Below are 15,760 nucleotides of genomic sequence, written 5' to 3'. Positions count from 1 at the left end.
CAATCTCACCAGTGATGGCACGTTGAGAGAGACTTTGCTTTTGCAGCTCGACAATTCTGCCACGTTCAAACTCTGTCAACATTTTAGCCTTTGCCATGTTTTTATCCAATGTAACACAGGAGATGTCAGTGGAAGATGTTGACAACGCTAATGCTTGAACATAAATGACTAAATTTCGTTACGTGTTTACCGATTAACGCTTCGTATCAGTATGGTCTTAAGCTTTTGACCAGCTAGTATTCAGGCTAATTTCATAGTGTTCACATTTTCCCTATTAAATGGTAAAAAGTGTTTTTTTTTCCCCCCTTTTCTTATTTTTATCTTTCGAAGTTCTACTCAAATAAGTGGTTTAGTCTAGCAACACAAAATGTATATTTTTTCTTTATATTTCTTGGACTTAAGATTTTGGCCAGCGGTGTATTTATCATAGAGGATCCATATTAAATAAACGTACATGCTTTAATCTCTAATTATTTATCATAGAGAATCCATAGTAGTGACGATAGGATTAGATCTCATGTAAAATAACGACGATGGCTGGCACTTTGGATTAGATCTTATGTAAAATAACGACGATGGTTGGCACTTTGGTTTAGATTTTATGTAAAATAACGACGATGGCTGGCACTTTGGTTTATATTTTATGTAAAATAACGACGATGGTTGGCACTTTGGTTTAGATTTTATGTAAAATAACGACGATGGCTGGCACTTTGGATTAGATCTCATGTAAAATAACGACGATGGCTGGCACTTTGGTTTAGATTTTATGTAAATTAACGACGATGGCTGGCACTTTGGTTTATATTTTATGTAAATTAACGACGATGGTTGGCACTTTGGATTAGATCTTATGTAAATTAACGACGATGGCTGGCACTTTGGTTTAGATTTTATGTAAATTAACGACGATGGCTGGCACTTTGGTTTAGATTTTATGTAAAATAAAGACGATGGTTGGCACTTTGGATTAGATTTTATGTAAATTAACGACGATGGCTGGCACTTTGGTTTATATTTTATGTAAAATAACGACGATGGCTGGCACTTTGGTTTATATTTTATGTAAAATAACGATAATGGCTGGCACTTTGGTTTAGATTTTATGTAAATTAACGACGATGGCTGGCACTTTGGTTTAGATTTTATGTAAATTAACGACGATGGCTGGCACTTTGGTTTAGATTTTATGTAAATTAACGACGATGGTTGGCACTTTGGATTAGATCTTATGTAAAATAACGACGATGGCTGGCACTTTGGTTTAGATCTTGCGTAAAATAATGACCAGGACTCTTACGTAGAATTAAATCTTATATAAAATAAAGATAAGAAGTGTTACCTAGGATCAGATCCTGTATAAACTAATGACCAGGACTGGAACTTTGGATTACATCTTATATAAAATAATAAGAAAGACTGACACTTAGGAAACGTATCTCATCAGATACTAGTGAGGACTGACAACTAATCTTAAATCCTATAATAATGTTTAAGACTCATATTTACCACTAATATGACATTTAAGTGAAAATCGAGACGCATACAAGATCCCTTTTCCTCAAGACAAAATACGTGACGTCAATTCAACTAGAGCGATGTGATTTGTAAAAGGTGCAGGTAAGCATCTGAACATTAGGTTTCACCTAGTTTTGAAAATCGTTTTATGTTCTTGCTGCGCGGAGAAGACCTAGTGAGAAGATATTCAGCGCATCATCAGGAAACAGCCACAATCTTAACACACAAAGTTTCTATATTTTCTATCTTTGATTAAGGTCCCCATATTGTTTTCATCATTAACCCCATGACGGCGGCTTCATTGAATGCGAGAGGAATGTTTGTAATTCATACACCGTATACACTCGTGTTCATCTGCTGGGGGTAGATCGTACGTACCCTCTTCCACCAAGATATACTGGACTTTGAGCGCCGCTACCAAGGAGCGTATAACAAAAACATGATGGGAGACTATATTTGGGGGCTGATATGTTAAAGTGATTTACATTACAGTCGCAAATCTCGAAAAACTACTCACTTCTAAACATTTTTGTATAACTTTAGTATAAATACATGTAAACCTTGATTCATATGTTGTTTTATTCAGACCTCATGTAAATGAAATTGAGCAAATGTGCCCGTTTTTACATAGAAAATAGGTTAATTTCTAAATTTCATTATTCAGGTCACAAAAGCAAAGTTTGAAGGGAATAATGACCATTTTCTGTACTTTTACAACATAAGCAATTAAGAAGTAACACATACTATCCAGGAGCAAAATTTATGTTACATATTGTCATACAAAAGTCTTAACTTACACACAGTTTATTTATTTATAACTAGCATATTGTTACAGTATTCATTATTAGCTCATCAAAAATTTTCTATAAGATTTAAGGACTCAATATGTATATACTTAAAACATGGTATACACCATGTAACGGTGAAGATGGCTTTGTATTAAGAAGTAACGTAAAAAATGAGAGGCGGTGGGGTGCATTCTGTTACCTGCTTTTAACACCCAGCTCTTAATGTGCTTTCACAATGTTTCATGTGACTAATTCTAAATTGATGGTCATTGGTCGTAAAAGTGTCTTACTGGCCGATATTGTAAGGTCACGGGTCAAAGTAGGAAGGAGGTCTCACTCAAGAAATAACTCTTCATATCAGGTTATTGTAGAAACTTCAATTGATTTTATGTACTATTGAAATAGTAGCTGCCATTTCCTTTCATTGCATTCCTCCGTAAAGGGTACTAACCCATTTTCTGGGATATATAAGACGCTTACATGCCTCTCCCCAACATTTTGTGCATGTTGTAATACAAAAAATTGAATAGTCTCTTCCTTTTGTAAGAATGTGGCGCCACCTATGAATGTAGTTAATATTAACTTACATAACCGATCAGTAACAGTTGTGAACCCACGTTAACATATTCCTTGTTCCAAACGACCATCCTACAAAGTTTATATGAGGTTGGCCCAGAAACCTAGGAGTAGTTATATAACGGACAAACAGATTTTTTTGTGTGCTTTATATATATAGATTGGTCACCGTCTTTCCTTGGGATTATGGTTAACATACGAGCGATCTAGTAAAATGTCTGATGAATCCGCTTGTGGCTGACAAGCTCAGTTCGAAGGCAATAGATTGCTACAAGTTTCACATATCCCGGCGTTGTCTGAATTGAAATCTAAGATTACATAACGTTGTTTTCTTCTTGTACTCCGGTTGGACAACAGACACAGCAGAATGTGGCTTTTACCTAACACAAAAAAGCAGTTTCTTTCTTCATCGCGAGAACCCCCCCGCACCCCACCCCCCTCTTAGAGCCATCTTTATCTCCTCTTTTTTGATAAAGGTTTCTGAGTGTGTCAGTACTGGGTGTTTTAGCCCCTCCATGTTTAATGTTTTCACTTCCCACGTTATTTTTAAGATGTTACGTATACACCTCATGTGGAAGCTGTCCAATATCTTGATATAGATAATCCAATATGGAATTTTTACCACCCAATTATTCAGTCTGTCTGAGTGATTTAGTATAAACATCAGGCAACACCAGTAATAACTGTGTAAGTTATCATAAAACATGGACGTATCACACAAGTCTCGCGTAATCTCGTCTTTACGTTACTCGACAGTTCGCTGTTATCCCGTGAGAATAGTTTCTTTATCGTTCCAGTTAGCACGTAAACGTAAATTTATGACACAGAAACGCTTGTACACGCGTGTATACGTCCCCATAGTGCAGGAATATGGAAATATACCTACAAACAGTGCTTCTAAAATACACAAGTAATTAGAGGAAAACGAAAGTGTTCTAATTGCATGAATTACATTACTTCAACCACTGTCTCAGAGTTGGAAACTGCCCCCTGACGGTAAGATAAAAACGAACATGAAAATGTTTTGTTATTGGTTAAATATTTCATTGCGCCTTTTATTTTTAATTCTTTTGGCATTCATAGAGTGACGTTTTGTGTTGTTTTCATTAACATGCTTTTATTGACACATAACTGTTCTTACCAAATTGCTAGAATCGCCGCTTATATAATACATACATATAATCTATGACTGACAGATATTTGTCAAAATGGCGACATGTTACTTTTCTAAGTATTAGTTGCCAACAGTATTCTCGGTAGAGATTTTTGTTTAATAATTGTAGTTTCTTTTCTCTAAATAATAGTTTGTTTTTTTTTACATATTTCCATGTATTGTTTGAATACAATAGACTTAGTATATTCAATTGGCCTGGCATGGCCAGGTGGTTCAGGCACTTGACTCATAATATGAGGGTCGCGAGTTCAAATCACACCAAACATGCTCGCCCTTATAACGTTGATTCCTCTCGTGTAGCTTTGCGCGAAATTCAAGTATTGCGAATCTGTTACAAAATACAAAGCTCTAAAAATATAATATTCACTCTGAATACTGGACGAAATGTCATTGATACTTTTGACCTTCCAGATCATTATTCGTAAAACTAGTGTTAACTTGTTAGAGCTTTTCTTTTGAATTTCAAAAAGCAATAAAAAGGTCCTGTCTTACTTATTAGGGGACTTTGTTCAGGTGGAAAATCTCCTATTTTTGAAAAAATCCGGCGACGTGATTTAGCTAGCATAAAGACGATTATATTTTGAGATAACTTATTAGAATATTAAGTTATTTCACGATGTAATATGGCATGTTCTTCTTACATATTCGTTCAAAAAACAGGTAACATAGTTCGAAAGATTAATTAAGGCAGGCAACAGAAAAAGCGCTTTCTAAGATTCAATATACAATATTCCTTTATATTATATGTCTTAAAATTCAAATTTATCCTTAACTTTTAAACGAATGGAGGTCAGAGTATCATGACCTTTTACACAGTGCTATCCAGTATGGTATTTTTCTCCGGTGGGACAGAGGTAAGTCTTCAAATTTACAATGCTAAAATCAGGTGGTCGATTCCCCTCGCTGGACAAAGCAGAGAGCCTGATGTGGCTTTACCTTAAGTATAACACACACAAAGCAAGGTGTAACGTAGTTAATGTAGAATTGTCAACTATTAGTTTTACCCAACGTTGTGAGTAGAGTAAATATCATATAGTGTTAAGGTATATTACCAACAACTGCAGATATCCGTTTCGTACGTTATACAAATACAATACGTAAACTGTACGACGGACAGGTGTTTCTATTTTTCACATGAGCATCAACCTGCATTTTGACTTGTGGAACTTTGTATCGAGTTGATGTCTTACAGTCACAGACATATCTCAAATACATTCAGACCCCCGCTGATACAGCGGTACGTCTACGGATTTACAACGCTAAAATCAGGGTTTCGATTCCCCTCGGTGGACTCAGCAGATAGCCCGATGTGGCTCTGCTATAAGAAAACACGCAGATATTTTAGTAACGTAGACGATTTCTTTCGTTCTGTAACACTATTGTACGTTTTGTTAAAAGGCTGTCAAACTTCATGGACGTACTCACAAGTGTAGTCAAAATTCCCTTTTTAACACTGGATCACTCCAAAGGGAGGACCCCTTAATAAAGCAGTGTCTACTAAACCTATCACATAAACGTTAATCCTAGGTTTTATTTTGGATGGAGTCTCTAATCTAGTTTCGAGATGAAAAATTAGGTAAAAGTAAATTTGATCACATAGAACTATAACAGTGGCGACAAGGTCTCGGTAATAAAACATAGCTAACGTTTCTTAACGTTTCACGCTGCAACACTTACAGTAAACATAACTAACATAATAGAATAAAGTGATAGAATATGTTGCAAACTAATCGATAGATAGTTAATTTTTCAGTACGCTTGTTATTCTTGTTTGTTTGGAGTTTGTTTATTTGTTTTTGAATTTCGCGCAAACCTACACGAGGGCTATCTGCGCTAGCCGTCCTTAATTTTGCAGTGTAAGGCTAGAGGGAAGGGTACTAGTCATCATCACCCACCGCTAACTCTTGGACTACTCTTTACCAAAGAATCGTGTGATTGACCGTCACATTACAACACTCCCACGGCTGAGAGGGCGAGCATGTTTGGGGCCATGCCGTCCCCTGTCGTTTGGAATTAAGCACAAAGCTATATAATGTGCTACCTGCGTTGTGCCCGCTACGGGTATCGAAACCCGGTTATTAACGCTTCAAACTTTCTGCTCTGTGGAACTCAAGGGTAAACATTTACTAAAAACGTCACTTTATTTTTGTTTCTCACTGTAGATGACTTACAAGAGAAAGTTCGGAAATTTGAAATGAGAAATTAATTAATTAATCGAATAAATAAATACTTTTCTTCCAAGACTTTCAAAATAATCTTAGAGTTCTTATTGGCTGATGTTAATGAGTGCGTCACCGAAGTTACAATTTCTTCGAATGCTCTCTTCGAAAGAGAATTTTAAAGAGTCTTTCAGCTGTATATTTATTTCAAAAGTTTGTTTGTTAATAATCAGACAGCTACATCAGGCCCGGTATGGTCAGGTGGATAAGGCACTCGACTCGTTATCCGAGGGTCGCGTGTTCGAACCTTTCGGTCCTGGGGGCGTTTTAATGTGACGGTAAAAGAGTAGCCCAAGAGTTAGCGGTGGGTGGTGATGATTAGCTGCCTTCCATCTACTCTTACACTCGAAAATTAGGGACGGCGAGCGCAGGTAGCCCTCGTGTAACCTTGCGCGAAATTCAAAACAAACTAAACCATTTACATAATGTCCATCGTGAGTATCGAAACCCAATTTTTACATATATAAACCCTCAGACTTAAAGCTGACGCACTGTGGGTGGCACGGGGGTGTTCGGAAAGGACATAAGACAGAACAGTATAATTCGAGTTATAAGTGATGCTGTTGACGCAAAAAGAGATGTGGAGTTATAGTTGTTGTCTTTCATCTAAAAATATAACTTCAGGTAAGTTCTCGTTTATACTTGTTTCCTGTAGTTAAGTGTACGTATCTCAGGTTGAGACTCGTAAAAGACTTCGAAAAGTCGGCTTGGAAAAAAACCCCTTCGAGTTTATAAATGTTTGATATACTATACCTCCTGTTCGAAAGACCTGTTTAACGGTTGGTTGAAAAACACTGAGGTTCGATCTCAAAGCAAGCTTAATCAATCACAGTGGTCACAACAAACTTAATTAGGTCCTTTCGAGCTGCTTAGCCGTCTTGTGAGTAGTAAGTCCACCGAAGAATACGGTGGATGTTTGCCACGAGCTCCTAGAAACAAAATCAATATAAAATAATATGATTCGCCATGAGTTCTCCTGGGGAGATAACATAAAGTGACGTAATTAAGTATGGCGTACCTCTTACCTTTTTTATCATCATGGAAGATTACATCTGCTCGGTTTCAGATACCTTCACACGATTAAATAAAATCTCCTATCTTCACAACAAACAAATTGGTCTTAGCTCGTTGTATCGTACATTTGTTTTTATTGGTAACTGAAATAAATTAACAGAACACAACCAGTTTTAACTTCCGTCAAAAGCAATAGATATAGCAAACGTTTCCAATGAATTGTTTTGTTATATTACAACTTAACAGAAAACGAATGATACTAAATACCAGTACACACACTGCTCGTGCAGTTTTGAATTTCGGTTATTGAATCCAGGGCATGCGAGTTTGCTAACTTTAATAAAGGGCTGTGTTTAAAACGTGTATGAGGGTTATAAGGGCGACTCTCACGTGTAAACAGTGGTAAATACAGCATTTAACAATATGAAATCAAAGATCGCTGAAAGCGTAGGCCGTACACGTAACTGACTCTGTAAACCCACACACCTGCAACAAGTTGTGTGTATTAAACGTATACGGTATTACGTTATTTTCTGTCCACACGATAGGTTGTTACACCACATTCGTTTCGTTTGACTTACCATTTCTATGGAACTCAAAATATTTAAAACTAAAAATCGTAATTACTGAGTAGAAAGCCACGTTTGTAATTTCAAGTAAAAGCGAATAATGAAAATTCGCTTAAGTACTGTATTTGCTAGAAGTAAGAAGACAACTACTAATATAATAAATGTGAGTCCAAGTCCAATAAACTACCTCCATTAAAACATTAAAAAGTAGTGATAAAAGCAAACCTAGAAAACAAGATCTAGCCTAACACAACCAGAGTATTAAGGGTGTATATATACATAATATCTGCCAGGCTACGTTCAATATTATTTCAGGTTTTACAAGTAGGGCCATTAATTTATCTACCGTAAAGTTATGTCCACCATTACTTCAAATAAGTAGGACTGTGAAAGTATTCACTACAAGGTTATGTCTAATAGTACTCAGTACTTTATACAAGCTGGGTTATGAGGGTATATACTGTCGTATTATATCCATTATTAGTCTATACAAGTAGGGTTATAAATGTATACACTCCATACCAAGCACTGATATGAAAACGTATGTCTTTCCTTGTCAATTATAAAACGATATACTGAAAACAGTTTGTACTGTTCACTTAACGGCTGTAATTAAACCATGTCACGAAGTGTAGCCAAATGGAGGCCTGGCATGGCCTGGTGGTTAGAGCACTGAACTCGCAATCTGAACATCACAGGTTCGAATTTTCAACACCAAACATGCTCGCCCTTTCATTTGTGGAAGCTTTATAATACGACGGGCACTTCCATTATTCGTTAGTAAAAGACTATCTGCCCTCCCTCTAGTCTATTATTAATAAAAGTAGAGGCAACTAGCGCAGATATCCCTCGTGTAACTTTGCACGAAGTTCAAAACAAACCAAAATTGTGATTCGTGTCATTTTGTGTAAATATTTAATATCTCTAGTATAACGTCATGGAGATGTGTGTGGTCATTCATTGTGACCACATATGGGGTGTTGTTAGGTGACAAGTACATGCAAAAACTTACGTCCTAATTGGATCTATTTTTCTAGACTTTTGGAACGGTCCCTCAAATATTGAATCACAAAACAAGTCCTTCTGTTTTCTGATGTTTCCGTAAAAAGTCTAATGAGAACAAATATTGTATCCGTCGCCGCAAACCCCCGTAAAACTGACAAAAACCGCTAATTGTGATATCGATTTTGACGCCCCTTGGAGTGAACGCCCTTTGCAGGGATGCCGGACGTTCATCCAAAATAGTGTGCTTTAAAAATTTAAAATACACATTTAATGTGTACACGTAATATTTTTAGGTACGTAACTTGATTCATTGTGTGCATGTAGTGTGTGTTAGAAATTTAAAATGTATATTTAGTGTGTGTTTAAAATTATATTTAGTGTGTGTTTAAAATTATATTTAGTGTGTGCTTTCAGTATGGTTTTAAACTTTTCAAAGATCGCACTCATTAAATGCACTTAGTGAGTTCTAGGAACTTAAGTTGCGCATTTGGAATGCGCACGTAAAGTTTTTCTTGCGTCTGTTCGTTTAGTCCTGGCCCGGCATGGCCAGGTGGTTAAGGCGTTCGACTCGTAATAGGTGGGTCGTGGGCTTGAATCCCTGTCGCACCAAACATGCTCGCCCTTTCAGCCGTGAGAGCGTTATAATGTGACTGTCAATCCCACTGTCTGAGTTAGCGGTGAGTGGTGATGATTAGCTTCCTTCCCTCTAGTCTTACTTACACAGTAAAATTAGGGGCGGCTAGCACAGATAGCCCTCGTGTAGCTTTGCGCAAAATTCAAAAACAAACAAACAAAACAAAGAATCGTTTAGTCCGAAATGTACGCAATTATTTCTCTTTTCTAATGCATTCAATATCGTATACATATTTTGAAAATTACTATTAACATCAATATAAAGTTTCATGATGTAAACACATTTAACATAGAAATTCACGAATAATTCTGATATAACCTTTCAAGTAGCAGTTAAAGAGTTGACGAAATACGTTTTTATTCTCAAATAAAATAATGTCTTTTTTATAAAATGTTTACCGTCAGAGGGACAACTGCTGTAAATTAATATCAGCCTTTTTTCTCTCCACTTACTACAGATTTTCAATTGTCAGATATCTTTCAAAATAATCGTTTTAGGGCTTTGCAGAAATACGAATTGAATAAATAAGTATTATTTAACTATATACTTCTTGCTTCATAATACTTGAGCACGTGAAAGCTAAATAAAATAATATTTGCTACTTACTGGCTACGTTTATAGTTATTTCTGGATGCACATACAAACCGTAAAAAGTACAGCTTACAAACAAGGAGCATTTAACAATACTTTCTAATTTGAGTATAGTTAAAGGTACTGCAGAAATGATGGACAGTATACTTTGTTCTGGACAAACTGTGGTCCTAAAGAAAAGTATAATTTGTTCTGGACAAACTGTGGTCCTAAAGAAAAGTATACTTTGTTCTGGACAAACTGTGGTCCTAAAGAAAAGCATACTTTGTTCTGGACAAACTGTGTTCTTAAAGAAAAGTGTATGTTGTTCTGGACAAACTGTGGTCCTAAAGAAAAGCATACTTTGTTCTGGACAAACTGTGGTCCTAAAGAAAAGTATACTTTGTTCTGGACAAACTGTGGTCCTAAAGAAAAGTGTATGTTGTTCTGGACAAACTGTGGTCCTAAAGAAAAGTATAATTTGTTCTGGACAAACTGTGGTCCTAAAGAAAAGTATACTTTGTTCTGGACAAACTGTGGTCCTAAAGAAAAGCATACTTTGTTCTGGACAAACTGTGGTCCTAAAGAAAAGTATACTTTGTTCTGGACAAACTGTGTTCTTAAAGAAAAGTGTATGTTGTTCTGGACAAACTGTGGTCCTAAAGAAAAGTATAATTTGTTCTGGACAAACTGTGGTCCTAAAGAAAAGTATACTTTGTTCTGGACAAACTGTGTTCTTAAAGAAAAGTGTATGTTGTTCTGGACAAACTGTGGTCCTAAAGAAAAGTATAATTTGTTCTGGACAAACTGTGGTCCTAAAGAAAAGCATACTTTGTTCTGGACAAACTGTGTTCTTAAAGAAAAGTGTATGTTGTTCTGGACAAACTGTGGTCCTAAAGAAAAGCATACTTTGTTCTGGACAAACTGTGGTCCTAAAGAAAAGTATACTTTGTTCTGGACAAACTGTGTTCTTAAAGAAAAGTGTATGTTGTTCTGGACAAACTGTGGTCCTAAAGAAAAGTATAATTTGTTCTGGACAAACTGTGGTCTTAAAGAAAAGTATACTTTGTTCTGGACAAACTATGGTCCTAAAGAAAAGCATACTTTGTTCTGGACAAACTGTGTTCTTAAAGAAAAGTATACTTTGTTCTGGACAAACTGTGGTCCTAAAGAAAAGCATACTTTGTTCTGGACAAACTGTGTTCTTAAAGAAAAGTGTATGTTGTTCTGGACAAACTGTGGTCCTAAAGAAAAGCATACTTTGTTCTGGACAAACTGTGTTCTTAAAGAAAAGTGTATGTTGTTCTAGACAAACTGTGGTCCTAAAGAAGAGCACACTTTTCTGCAAATAATATGTAAACCTAAAGAGCAACTCATTTTACTCTGGATAAACTGTTAACCTAAATGACAATACACTTTACTCTGGATAAACTGTTAACCTAAATGACAATACACTTTACTCTGGATAAACTGTTAACCTAAATGACAATAGACTTTACTTTGGATAAACTATGATGGCAGGTAAAAGTATATCTAGAAGACTTCAAGCCTTAGATAATAATATAGCTTAAAACTGTTTAAATTCTGTTATGCGTAACATCTCACATTATTTAAGTGTGTTGGAAACTCGTCTTACTTAAAACACATTAGGTGAAATCTGATTGGTTAAGGAGTGTTGTGATTTATTCTTTTTTGAGAACATTTTATCCGTTTACAGTAAAACACTTGTAACGTCAACATACTTACAGAATGAACTGCTGTAATACTTTATTTCTTAACTGTCGATAAAAATCAGATAAATTGAAAGAAAAGTGTTTGAAAAATTGTTTCTTATTTGATTGAACGAATTCTTGTATTTAATAAAAGTAGAGAACTCACTAGAGGCTCTGAATCCAGGCGTTAATATTTATGTTATTTACTAAAAGTAGGGAACTCACTTGAGGCTCTGAATCCAGGCGTTATTATTCATGTTATTTACTAAAAGTAGAGAACTCACTTAAGGCTCTGAATCCAGGCGTTATTATTTATGTTATTTACTAAAAGTACGGAACTCACTTCAAGCTCTGAATCCAGGCGTTATTATTTATGTTACTTACTAAAAGTAGGGAACTCACTTGAGGCTCTGAATCCAGGCGTTATTATTTATGTTACTTATTAAAAGTAGGGAACTCACTTGAGGCTCTGAATCCAGGCGTTATTATTTATGTTATTTACTAAAAGTAGGGAACTCACTTGAGGCTCTGAATCCAGGCGTTATTATTTATCTTATTTAATAAAAGTAGGGAACTCACTTGAGGCTCTGAATCCAGGCGTTATTATTTATGTTACTTACTAAAAGTAGGGAACTCACTTGAGGCTCTGAATCCATGCGTTATTATTTATGTTATTTAATAAAAGTAGGGAACTCACTTGAGGCTCTGAAACCAGGCGTTATTATTTATGTTATTTAATAAAAGTAGAGAACTCACTTGAGGCTCTGAATCCTGGCGTTATTATTTATGTTATTTACTAAAAGTAGGGAACTCACTTGAGGCTCTGAATCCAGGCGTTATTATTTATGTTATTTAATAAAAGTACGGAACTCACTTCAAGCTCTGAATCCAGGCGTTATTATTTATGTTACTTACTAAAAGTAGGGAACTCACTTGAGGCTCTGAATCCAGGCGTTATTATTTATGTTATTTAATAAAAGTAGGGAACTCACTTGAGGCTCTGAAACCAGGCGTTATTATTTATGTTATTTAATAAAAGTAGAGAACTCACTTGAGGCTCTGAATCCTGGCGTTATTATTTATGTTATTTACTAAAAGTAGAGAACTCACTTGAGGCTCTAAATCCAGGCGTTATTTATTTATGTTATTTACTAAAAAAAGGGAACTCACTTGAGGCTCTGAATCCTGGCGTTATTATTTATGTTATTTACTAAAAGTAGAGAACTCACTTGAGGCTCTGAATCCAGGCGTTATTATTTATGTTATTTAATCCAGGCGTTATTATTTATGTTATTTAATAAAAGTAGAGAACTCACTTGAGGCTCTAAATCCAGGCGTTATTATTTATGTTATTTAATAAAAGTAGAGAACTCACTTGAGGCTCTAAATCCAGGCGTTATTATTTATGTTATTTACTAAAAGTAGGGAACTCACTTGAGGCTCTGAATCCAGGCGTTATTATTTATGTTATTTACTAAAAGTAGGGAACTCACTTGAGGCTCTGAATCCAGGCGTTATTATTTATGTTATTTACTAAAAGTAGGGAACTCACTTGAGGCTCTGAATCCAGGCGTTATTATTTATGTTATTTACTAAAAGTAGGGAAGTCACTTGAGGCTCTGAATCAGGCGTTATTATTTATTTGTTATGTTACGTTATTATTTATGTTATTTACTAAAAGTAGGGAACTCACTTGAGGCTCTGAATCCAGGCGTTATTATTTATGTTATTTACTAAAAGTAGAGAACTCACTTGAGGCTCTAAATCCAGGCGTTATTATTTATGTTATTTACTAAAAGTAGGGAACTCACTTGAGGCTCTGAATCCAGGCGTTATTATTTATGTTATTTACTAAAAGTAGGGAACTCACTTGAGGCTCTGAATCCAGGCGTTATTATTTATGTTATTTACTAAAAGTAGAGAACTCACTTGAGGCTCTAAATCCAGGCGTTATTATTTATGTTATTTACTAAAAGTAGGGAACTCACTTGAGGCTCTGAATCCAGGCGTTATTATTTATGTTATTTACTAAAAGTAGGGAACTCACTTGAGGCTCTGAATCCAGGCGTTATTATTTATGTTATTTACTAAAAGTAGGGAACTCACTTGAGGCTCTGAATCCAGGCGTTATTATTTATGTTATTTACTAAAAGTAGGGAACTCACTTGAGGCTCTGAATCCAGGCGTTATTATTTATGTTATTTACTAAAAGTAGGGAACTCACTTGAGGCTCTGAATCCAGGCGTTATTATTTATGTTATTTACTAAAAGTAGGGAACTCACTTGAGGCTCTGAATCCAGGCGTTATTATTTATGTTATTTACTAAAAGTAGGGAACTCACTTGAGGCTCTGAATCCAGGCGTTATTATTTATGTTATTTACTAAAAGTAGAGAACTCACTCGAGGCTCTAAATCCAGGCGTTATTATTTATGTTATTTACTAAAAGTAGGGAACTCACTTGAGGCTCTGAATCCAGGCGTTATTATTTATGTTATTTACTAAAAGTAGGGAACTCACTTGAGGCTCTGAATCCAGGCGTTATTATTTATGTTATTTACTAAAAGTAGGGAACTCACTTGAGGCTCTGAATCCAGGCGTTATTATTTATGTTATTTACTAAAAGTAGGGAACTCACTTGAGGCTCTGAATCCAGGCGTTATTATTTATGTTATTTACTAAAAGTAGGGAACTCACTTGAGGCTCTGAATCCAGGCGTTATTATTTATGTTATTTATGAGAACTCACTTGAGGCTCTGAATCCAGGCGTTATTATTTATGTTATTTACTAAAAGTAGGGAACTCACTTGAGGCTCTGAATCCAGGCGTTATTATTTATGTTATTTACTAAAAGTAGGGAACTCACTTGAGGCTCTGAATCCAGGCGTTATTATTTATGTTATTTACTAAAAGTAGAGAACTCACTTGAGGCTCTGAATCCAGGCGTTATTATTTATGTTATTTACTAAAAGTAGGGAACTCACTTGAGGCTCTGAATCCAGGCGTTATTATTTATGTTATTTACTAAAAGTAGAGAACTCACTTGAGGCTCTAAATCCAGGCGTTATTATTTATGTTATTTACTAAAAGTAGAGAACTCACTTGAGGCTCTGAATCCAGGCGTTATTATTTATGTTATTTACTAAAAGTAGAGAACTCACTTGAGGCTCTGAATCCAGGCGTTATTATTTATGTTATTTACTAAAAGTAGGGAACTCACTTGAGGCTCTGAATCCAGGCGTTATTATTTATGTTATTTACTAAAAGTAGAGAACTCACTTGAGGCTCTGAATCCAGGCGTTATTATTTATGTTATTTACTAAAAGTAGGGAACTCACTTGAGGCTCTGAATCCAGGCGTTATTATTTATGTTATTTACTAAAAGTAGGGAACTCACTTGAGGCTCTGAATCCAGGCGTTATTATTTATGTTATTTACTAAAAGTAGGGAACTCACTTGAGGCTCTGAATCCAGGCGTTATTATTTATGTTATTTACTAAAAGTAGGGAACTCACTTGAGGCTCTGAATCCAGGCGTTATTATTTATGTTATTTACTAAAAGTAGAGAACTCACTTGAGGCTCTGAATCCAGGCGTTATTATTTATGTTATTTACTAAAAGTAGAGAACTCACTTGAGGCTCTGAATCCAGGCGTTATTATTTATGTTATTTACTAAAAGTAGAGAACTCACTTGAGGCTCTGAATCCAGGCGTTATTATTTATGTTATTTACTAAAAGTAGAGAACTCACTTGAGGCTCTGAATCCAGGCGTTATTATTTATGTTATTTACTAAAAGTAGAGAACTCACTTGAGGCTCTGAATCCAGGCGTTATTATTTATGTTATTTAATAAAAGTAGAGAACTCACTAAAAGTAGAGAACTCACTTGAGGCTCTAAATCCAGGCGTTATTATTTATGTTATTTACTAAAAGTAGGGAACTCACTTGAGGCTCTGAATCCAGGCGTTATTATTTATGTTA

The sequence above is a fragment of the Tachypleus tridentatus genome, chromosome 1 (assembly GCF_004210375.1).
Source record: "Tachypleus tridentatus isolate NWPU-2018 chromosome 1, ASM421037v1, whole genome shotgun sequence".
Lineage (NCBI taxonomy): Eukaryota > Metazoa > Arthropoda > Merostomata > Xiphosura > Limulidae > Tachypleus > Tachypleus tridentatus.
This window is presented reverse-complemented; position numbering follows the sequence as displayed.